Consider the following 10294-nt stretch of genomic DNA (forward strand, 5'->3'; position numbering starts at 1 on the left):
TCGTAGAAAATATAATTGTCAGGTCAAATCAGTGAATATTTGGTGATTGGCCACTTTGGTGATGGGCCACTTCAGGAAACTGATACTAAGCATGTCACTTACTTCAATAGTAATACTGCCAAAAATATGAAGTGCGGAATACAGAAACACCTAGAGAGTATCACAATGATTCAAATGTCTTCGGTGTCGGCAATGACGAGTCAATACAAAAAAGGAACACTCTGAATGAACGTTTTGAAAGTGAAAAACCTTTAAAAACATGTCGTAAAAAACGACTTTTTTGAGATATCTGCATGAATATTTTTCTTAAATCCTCGTAAAACTAACACGTAAATTATGAAATTTATTTAAAGGAACCGCGAGAATCAAGAAATCCGCAAAAAAAAACCGTAAGAGGCAACTTTAGTGCGCTAGAATTTTTACCAATATTGGAATAAATACTTAAATTTTGACTATGTTTCACTGTCCCATCTTACTTTTATCTTTTCAGTTTGAAAATGATCACTTCAAATTGTAATGCTTTGTAACTTTGATGGAAAACGGTTTTCTTATCGCAATATTTATACCTATTTTGAGCGGTTCGTTGTACAAGAACCAAGTTACTAACTTTAGCACACCTTTCAAGCTTCTTGAACGTACATTAAAAAAATGAGGTTTAGCAATGAGTCTTGAGATGAAATATGTTTGAAGGTAAAAAATATTCAATGTTAAGAGTTCCAATATTTCAATATTGTATTTATTTTGTTCTGATGTTGCATTAGTTTTGACATAATTGTTCTTTTCACTTTTGTCACCTTGTATAACATTGCCAGTTGTGAGTCCATACCACACCCCCTAAGTCAGCGGTTCTCAACTTTTTTCTGTCCGTGTACCCCTTGGCGATATTTTTCCAATCAATTGTAACTTCTAGCTCTTGCAACGTTGAAGTGAGAAGTGGTAGATCATGTTGTAGTAGTCTAGTTCAGGTTTCAAATATGCCCGGGTGTCTACTGTACCCCGCAGTTCTATTATTAGTAATACCGCTATTGACCACTATTTGCTTTTTTACCACTATTGAGAAGTGACATGCCTATTGATATTTTTCACTCATATTATTGCGTGTGCGTTAGGCAATTTCAATTTACCATTTTACGAACTGCTAGAGTAGGATACACGGTGTTTGCTGTTCCATGTTTTCCGTTAAAATATTATTCATGAATAGAGTTCTGAAACGTCTCGTAAAATAGTCTATAGCCGTGCAAGGTCGTTTCTGTTTCGCTCAAACTGTGAATAGTCGCACTCCAATTTTTCCACTTTTTGCCGATAACGTTCGTGGTTGTGATAAATGCGTGAACGAGTGGATGATTTGTTTAGATGATTTTACGCGATGAATAGTCGTAGAAAAGAGCGAGACGTCTGTGCAAGCGCGGCAGTGTTTTTGTAATAACCTATTTCAATTCATGTTTTCAGCCACTGAAGGGGGAACAACAACAACTATTGACATGTCATGAAATAGTCTAAAAAGTCCATCACTCTTTTTGGGAACACAATATAACGGACACTTTTCATATGTTTTTTGAATCCGTTTTAATTATTTTTTGCGTTTTCCACTTTAAAAATTTGATAATTTCAGCTATTGAAGGCAGTCAACCGAGATTTTCTTCACATGCCTCTTGTTGTATTTTATAATTCATTTTTAAGAATCTCACATTATACATGATCATATCTACAATGTTTAAATGACTTTATACGGTGAATAATTGCGATGCAATGTTGTTGTAATAATTTATTTCAATTAATGTTTTCAATCGCAGAAAGCAGCACAATAACTACTATAGAATTGTCATGAATTGGTCTAATATAAGTTCATCTATTCTATTTTAGCACAACATCGGACGGATCATTTTCATTAGTTTTTCGAATCTCTTTTTAATATTTCTTTTGCGTTTTCTGCGTTGAACATTTGAATATTTCTGCAATGCAAGGCAGCCAACCGAGATCTTCTTTACATGCCATATTACTTCTTATTGTATTTTAGAATTCATCCTCATTTATCTCACATTATATGTATATGATCATATCTATATTGTTACATTAATCCAATTAAATCATGGTCATATCACTTATCAAAGTGAATCCTGATCAAAAACCCAACCCACTAACAAAAACTCCCTTCCGTGGTCTTTGTAGGGATGCAGAGGTATACTCGGTCTCTAACAAAGCAAAGACTACATTCTAACATTCCTTTCTTATTGAAGGCTTCGTGCGGTACTGGCATAACTAGAAGTTCAGAGTTCCAAGAGAAACGGGATTGAAAAGTTGGCGTTTAAAATTACCTTTATCGTCTCTAAGAAATCTATGAGCAAGTTTAAAACTTTCAGAGACACATCGACTCATAACTCAGTTTTTTTTTGTGGATTTTGACACAAGTCTTTGTGGAATAAATGTTAATCATATTTGGTATCATTTGACTGCAACATGGAAAACTTTTGAGTTGTGCCGGTGTTGCACAAACCGACGATATCCCCACCTGACTGTAAGGACGTGGCCGGCGCCATTATTGGTCTATAAAAAATCGGGTCATTGAATGATGCACAGTGAGAAGGAATTACCACTCCCAGTCGTTCTTTCAGTTGATTCAATGTGCATCTTGAGTGGCTCGGACCCATCACGGAGTAGCAACCATTGATATGTACAGTCAGACTTAAGCTAAGCTATTGAGAAGTGGCATGCCTATAATTTATCCGTGCTCGTATGCAATATTATTTTATCTTTCATTTTGCACGCCTCCTGCTCTACTACAGGGTGCTCAATAAGTTCGAACACAACTTCTCATCGTAGTGCAGGTGCGCATCATGTGCATTATTTGTATTGATATTGGTGTCAGCTTTAGCTTCATATATCGGCTAACCGACGCATTTTGCAACGTTCCGTAACGTACTAGAAGACAGGCTTGTCTAAGTACTGTGAGAGATCCAGAGGACGCCATCGGGGAACGGGTTCGTCGAAATATGAACTGCTCGATCCGGAAGACCGCTGCTGACCTGGATGTATCGATCGGGACTGCCCACACCATCATGACGTGGAACCTGGGATACAAACCGCGCCATAAAACGCAAGGTTCACGGAGTAACGGAGGCTACAACGAAGAAGAGGCACGCAGGTCAAGAGTACGTGTTTTCTGATGAGATACTCTTAGTCTTGCAACAGCCGCAAAAGCAAAGCAAAGCCTTGTTGCTACATTCGTATCGGAACTCGATCTTCTGTTTATTATACAGGGTGTCCGCAAATTATCCGTACATACTTTGACAGCATGCCTCTACACAACCAAACGGATTAAACTAACCATACCTGTATGGTATAGTATCTTGATTTATTGACTTTATACGCAGTAAGTTTGATACAGTTCTGATTTCAAATTCCTGCAAAATGAAGCCGAATGCGTTGCGCGGATCTGTTTCGTCAAAAAAAAAATGTGTTAGTGATTGCGAAGACCCTGAATATGGCAAAATCTACTATGAGTGATACAATAAAATGATTCCAAGAGCTTGGAACGCTAGATGATCGCACCGGGAGAGGAAAAAAACGCACCGTTCGGACTCCACAAATGCGCGAGACAATCCGGCGACGAATCAAGCGAAAATGTACAATATCCATCCGAAAGTTGGCGAAATCATTAAAAATTTCGAAAACATCCCAGCCTGCAGAACACCCCATAAATCAATAAAACATCTGAAATCATCTCTTCCAAGGGATTGGGAGCAAATAACTGCAGAAGAACTTGCGGCCATCGAGGATAACTTTCCGAGACGTTTGAAGGCGTGTATCTCAGCACGGGGTGGCCATTTTGAAATGAACAAATAACGCTTGTTTCTTGTAAACAAATTGATATAATATACTATGTATGCTGGTTTTTGAGTCGACAATAAAATCTAATTTTAACACTATTTTGTTGTATGGATAATATCCGGATACCCTGTATATACAAAGACTTCGCAGCCAACTGTTAGTGCACAGCTCAATTGCGGGGCTAGTGCTACGATCCTACTGAAACTTAAACAGTGTCTCCCGAGCCGAGACTCGAACCCACTCCGACCGGCTTGATAGGCCAACATCATACCTCGAGACCAGTTAGGAGATTGCAACAGCCGCACAGTGTCCAAAATGGTCGGCAGTAGGCATCGACGTTGACCAGCATCTCCTCATCCCACATAAATATCCTGCAGTTCCAAAGTGCCTAGTCGGCGATAGTGAATTACTAGCTCCCCTGGCCTCAATCCCTTGGACTTTTATGTCGTACATGCTGGCCAAGCAGAGCATACATAAAGTGAGGACCAATATAAGAAGCTCATTTACAAGTTCTGGGACGAGATGCCGATGGGCGTGGCGCGTGCCGTTTGCAACACAGCCCAAAGGTGGATACTCCCAGCTAATGTGTCATAAAGGTTCTCAAAAACATTACCTCAATAAAAAAAGATCAAGAAAAGAATATCTTGTATTTTAAGACTTTAAACACACTTCTAAAGAGTATTCGAACTTATTGAACACCCTCTATAGCGAGCCTTGTTCCTCCTACCAAATATTGCCAATTAGAATTCCCCGGAGAAGTTTCGTGAGGCGTCCTTCTAGCCTGTTTTATTATAAGAGGGACTTATTTTGTTAAGAGTAAGTCAGCCTAATTTTACTAAGGTTCGAATCCACGACTTGACCATTGGCCTGATAAAGTGGACTCTGTAACCTGGTAGCTATGCAACTCCCAGCTCCATCCGTTTCTAGGTATGTTTTAACGACTTTTTTAGTATGAGGTCGAGCGTTATCATGCAGTAGAATCATTCTTATAATAAATAACACTAGCTGGGTTCCACCAAACCTTCGCTGCGCAAATATCCGATCGAGTCGACGTAGAAGCATGACCTTGTCTTATCTTTTGGTTACTGTAATGAATTTATTTTCAATACCCTTATGATAACACACATTTTCACAGGCGGCAAGTGGACGCTCAACGTCCCTTGACTTCGAATCATAAGAAGCCTATGTTCTTTGTTGTCCAATCCGTCCCAAATCATGCAAACGCTTGGAAATAGCTCTGCGGGTAACTCATACTACCAAAGCAGGTTATTTCTGCATTTGTAATTGGTGCTCATCGAGTAATTTCTGCAATTTAGCGTTTTCAAAGGTTTTTGGCCTTCCTTCACTCGAACAGTCAACATCGAAACTAGAGCGACGGAACTAATAACCAAGTATGTGTCGCTTGGAGCAACATTTATCTAAACTTTTTTCAACTCTCGATGCGCTTCAACCGTCGTTTACTTTGATTGAAATGAGAAAAGTAATTCTTCCTACGCATGTTCGGCACAAAATCAGACATTTTCACACAACTAAAAGTATATGACATCACAATGAAATCACTAACGTGTCAAATCGATTTGTTCATCACATGTCCTAGTGGTTCATCACGTTCTAGATGTGCAAAAATCGAACACCTGTTACTGCTGATGCCATCTATTGGCTAATAGCGAGAACTTAGTTGCACCCATAATACATATAAATGGGATTTCGTTTCGTTTCGATCAAATACTCTTTGCCATTTTTTCAATCAAAATATTGGTGACCGATGGTCACCATAACTTAATAAGAATGGAACCTTAAATCTTGTGAAAAAAATATGCATTAGTCAAAGATAGATTTTGCCTGAAAGTACAATTCGGCTGAACGCGACTGTTTAAAATGTGCATTATTTTTATAAACAATGCCTTTTTCACGTAGGACTGCAAAATTTGCTTTGCCATGTCGTAGATGCTAACATTTTTTCAGTGATAAAAGCCTAACGGTCAAACTGAGATCCTACAAGTCCCTACAATTTACAAATACATCCGGCGTTCCCCGAGGAAGTAATCTTTCACCGCTCCTTTTCGTTTTGTTCATAATCATTGTCGCAGCACGTCTTGGAAGGGAAGGTTAGTTATTCTATGATGATGATCTGAAGATTTCTATGGTCGTTGACAAATTTTTCGATTGCCAAGAGCTGTTTAAAGTGTTGGATATTATTCAGGATTGATGTCAATAGAAAACCTAATGACTGTCAGTGTCCCGAAATGTACCGTAATTTCATCGATGTAGTAATCCCATAAAACCTACTTATACAATCGGATGTACTCCTCTAGCTCGTGTCAATTGATGATTTTGGGGTAAGACTTGACGATAAATTTACTTCTGGGCCGCATCTGCACGCAAAAGTTCAAGCTTTAATCATCCAATGTGTCCTTTCAATTCGCACAGAATTTACTCTGACTTCGCACAACCAATGCGTAATACGCATAACGCAAAAGTTGTACAAGGAATACATTGACAGAGATCAAAATCAGAATATGTATCATATACACAAAAATCGTAATGTCTCGGTAAACTTCGGCTTCGGGCGAACGATCAGTTTCGAGGCGCTCAAAAAACCGTTCTTTACTTTCGCGAGCCGGTGCGTATCAACGTCTCGTGCATCCCTAAGAATCGTCAGCAACCGAAACAGCCAATAGCGAGCCTTGTTGCCGCGGAAGTTATTGACGCTGGTGCCAGTAACGCAGAACCGAATGCATGTGAATGAAACCAGAGTCATAATTAAATGCAAAATGTTTTGGACTAATCCCATGATTTTGTTTATTGTTAATGATTGAATGATGTTTTCAAATGACCTGATTCATGAAAGTGAATCGATCAGGCAATAATTTCTTCGATGGAGTCAGTACCCAACTTATCAGTATTGTTTGCTGGTTGCACTGTTTTAACGATGCCAACCTTCTGAACATCGGCTGATGCTTTATAAGTGTAGTGGTTTGCAGCTGCGCAATACTTTCAAAATACGCTAGAGCATCAAATGCGTTATGCTCAATGCACATGCATTGTACTGGTTCCAATTTTAATCAGTAAATGCGCTAATTTAGCTCATAAATGATTTGGTTACGCACACTCCAACTTTTGCGTGTAGTCAACATTATTAACTGTGCAAGTCGTCAGTTAGGATTTCTTATGCAGGTGTCTAAAGATTCCCAAGTAACAAAACTAGTTTTATCAAAGTTTTATAGCGCTGTTTTGGCTGTATTAGGCGCTATAAAACTTTGATAAAACCAATATTGTTACTAGGGATTTCACTAATGGTAATTTCCTTAAATCGTTCCATTCAGCGTTAGTAAGATCGATTGTGGAATCGTCAACTGTAGTGTGGGTGCCATACCAGACAATATAGGTTGAGAGGCTGCGAAAGCATTTTGTTCGTTTCGCAATTCGTAGCCTTTCTTGGATAGACACCGTTGTAATCTGTCGGGAATTGCTTCGCTGAAATGTAAAAGAGATTCAGCAGGTAATGGACACTGGGAAAAAATGGACCCAAATTGCCACTAATTAGAAGCCGCTGTATTTCAGATAGCATTTCTTATGTAAAATTGGTCAATAAATCGATTGGTGATATTTTCGTTCTGTGCGGGGTACGGGAAAGGGTTATACTTCCAAAAATACGCAAAAATAGAGTGAAAAGGGGCAAAATAGACCATTTCCCATGCCCTGCACAAAATGAAATCATCACCAATAAATTTGTTGACCAATTTTACATAAGGAATTCTAAATTTCAGGTTGTTAGCCCAGCGGCGGTTATTGAGTGGAATTGTGGGCTCCGGTTTTTCCACTAAATAATCGCCGCTAGACTGGCAACCTGAATTATAGCATTTCTTATGTAAAATTGGTCAACAATTCGATTGGTGATGGTTTTGTTTTGGGCAGGGCATGGGAAGTGGTCGTTATCACCTCTTTTCACCCTATTTTTGCGTTTTTTTAGAGATACACTAAGGTCGCTTTCTACGCATTTTTTTACGTGGATAACACGCCTTTTTTACGCGGATTCCGGAATTCACGTGGTTTTTTTACGCGGATTCCGGAGTTTATGAGGTTTTTTTACGCGGATTCCGGAGTTTACGCGGTATTTTTTTTTCCGCGGATTTCGGTTTCTCTTCACTCGAATTCCGGAATTTACGCGGGGTTCGTTTGTTACGCGGATTCCGGAATTTACGTTTTTTTTTCACGCGGCACGTATTTCCCGCGTAAAAAGTGACTTTAGTGTATAGACCCTTTGCCGTGCCCGGCACAAAATGAAAATATCACCAATCGATTTATCTTCCAATTTTACATAAAAATACTATATTTCGGGTTGGCAGCCCAGCAGCTTCTGATTAGTGGGAATTTGAGTTCCTTTTTTCCAGTGTGCAATGGTTGCTGCCACCGTGGTTGCGTACACCGTTAAACCGTGCCCCAGTGCTGAGTCGAAAGTTTTTCCAGCCCGAAAAGATCCTCGACCTGATCGTGAATCGAACCCGATATCACAACCGTGTAGGAAAGCTAGCCGATCTACATTGCTAACCACAGAGCCACGGGGACCAAATATCAATTTGTAGATGCTTACATTTAATATAAGAAAATGTTATGAATTAAAAATTCTTGAAATGAAGTTGTAGTTCTATGATTTATAAAGATGATTCATATATAAATTGCTTTTATTTGGAGAAAATCAAAAGGTTTTTAATAGATGTATGTAAGAATATTATATATTTTTGCTGTATGGTCACTCACTCACAATCATTTATCTCGAAACCAACTGCAAGGGCGAAACAATTCCCTAAAGATATTACGACCAAATTTCCCTCAGTTCAGTTTTGCTGCAAGAGGGACTTGTTTTTGTCAAGAAGAAGTCGTCGAGGTTTTGTAGAATTCAACGAGAAAGAAGAACTAGTGAGGAGCCAAGGAATAAATTCATACTTGAGTCTATTGACATTGAATGGCCCGGATTCCACTGAGATTCGAGCTCACGCAAGTCAAAGGGGAATCTTTAACCATTCGGCTACCAATAATACAAACAGGATAATATTTTAGATTCAAAAGCTTAATCGTGTGCTTTCCGCTGACAGCATAATTCATTGCTGTCGTATTCAAATTGATCCTCTAGTTAACTTGTTTTAAGGTGATTGCTTTTTTACATGCAATTTAGAGGCTAGGTTTCTTTTAACTTCGCGATTTTAAGCGTAGAAATCTCAGCTCCCACTAAAGAAACACTCCCAAATTTCTCTAGGCATGTACCGGCGATGCAAAGAATCGATCAATGTTTCAGATACGTAGTCTTTCTGAGTCAAGAAAAAAAAAACCTTGAAAATTCTTTGATTTTTTCACATCTTTCCACTATTTTTGTCAATTGGTGTTTTGTTTCCATAAAATAATAGATTGAAATGCGTGATTGTCTGGGATCAAAACGAATTTTGGTTTGACACAGAGGTCAACAAAAACAACATAGGACTCTTGTAGCTCGAAATTTCCTGCTATCTATGGGTTCAAACTTCAACAGCAAAGCGTGTTTATTATGAGTAAGCGTAATTAGAATTGTAGATTTCCGAAATTGGCTAGAGAGCGTAACGATAACCTGTACAACAAAACTCGTCAGTTTGCTTTAAACAAGAGTTAAGCCTCTGAGAAACGACCCATCCCAAAGTTTTGCTTTTTCTGTATGCCACGATCTAAAATCGTTTCGCTGAATGGTTGTTACATAGATGCTCAAATCGATGGGCAGTATAGCTATTGTATCACACACTTCATCAACCTGCACTTAGTAGGTAATCTCGGGCACCCAATGGAACATGGCGCCGCAGTTTTACACACAATAGACAGCAGACCAATTATTCTCACGATTTGTTAAAATTTTTCGACATTACACAATCGCACCGATCCTATGGAGTCACTCGAGTGGTCCCAAAGTGCGTCTTCCTACGCACCGCTTGACACGCCCGCAGCAGAATTTGACCACCGCTACTCTCGAACTGTGACACTGACTGTGGCCACCAGCGGGCACTGGGACAATGGGGCACTTGATCCAAATTTGCAGCCCACTTACACCAAATACACGCACGAAACGTCCGGATTATTAACGGTGACGAAACTGGAGCCACTCGCGCGCATCCGTCGTCTCCCGGCCCGAATCCACTGGCCAAGCGCGTCCGTTTGCTATCAAATCGCGGCTGCGACTGAATCAGGTACCGCGATCGATGTACCTCGGTGCGCAATGAGAGAACCGTCGTCCGTACGGTCGCGTTCAGGGGGGCAACCAAAGCCACAGTTTGCTGCCGCTTCTTGCGGGTAGGACTGCGGCTTTCTTCTACCTAGCGGCGTCTCGGTTGATGTTGCTAGCGCCCCATCGCGTGTGAGGTGCTTTATGGTTTCGCCGGTGGTTGGAGACGGTTTCGCGGGTTACGGTTTCGGAATTGAGTCGTTCATAGATAACGGCTGTTTT

General features: G+C 39.8%; 1 protein-coding gene across 6 annotated transcripts in view; it reads right to left on the reverse strand.

Annotated features, from left to right (window-relative positions):
- LOC129725164 (phospholipase B1, membrane-associated-like) overlaps positions 1-10038 on the reverse strand; it is a 41748-nt gene extending 31710 nt beyond the window's left edge. The window contains exon 1 of one of the 6 annotated variants that reach the window (XM_055680663.1): positions 9899-10038. The gene's annotated coding sequence lies outside the window, so the exon portion shown is untranslated. Of the gene's footprint in view, positions 1-9607 lie in introns of all 6 variants that reach the window. The other 5 variants (XM_055680665.1, XM_055680664.1, XM_055680660.1 and 2 more) reach the window with 5 other exon arrangements.
- Between the last annotated feature and the right edge of the window lie 256 nt (positions 10039-10294).

This window comes from Wyeomyia smithii, chromosome 2 (assembly GCF_029784165.1).
Source record: "Wyeomyia smithii strain HCP4-BCI-WySm-NY-G18 chromosome 2, ASM2978416v1, whole genome shotgun sequence".
NCBI classification, from domain to species: Eukaryota; Metazoa; Arthropoda; class Insecta; order Diptera; family Culicidae; genus Wyeomyia; species Wyeomyia smithii.